Genomic DNA, 370 nt, shown 5'->3' on the forward strand with positions numbered 1-370 from the left:
AACTTTAAAAGAAAGGTTCGATAACCAGAGACAAATCAACCTCCCTCACGCTCTAGAAGAGTGGAAAAATCTGAGGTTCCAAGATTTTCAAAAGGTTGAGGATTACAATTCCACTGTCCTGAGGATAGTTGCACTCCTGAAGTATTGTGGTAATCATGTCTCTGAGGCAGAAATGATGAATAAAACATATATCACTTTCCACAAACAGTTTCACTTCTTGCCCGAAATTTACAGAAAATGCGGGTACACGAGATTTTCTGAACTGATGGTTGCGCTCATGCTAGCTGAAAAGAACAATGAGCTTTTGATCAAAAACCACAATTCCCGACCTACGGGAGCCAAAGCATTCCCTGAAGTGAATGCTACGGCG

Source organism: Brassica oleracea, chromosome C3, assembly GCF_000695525.1.
Source record: "Brassica oleracea var. oleracea cultivar TO1000 chromosome C3, BOL, whole genome shotgun sequence".
NCBI lineage: Eukaryota > Viridiplantae > Streptophyta > Magnoliopsida > Brassicales > Brassicaceae > Brassica > Brassica oleracea.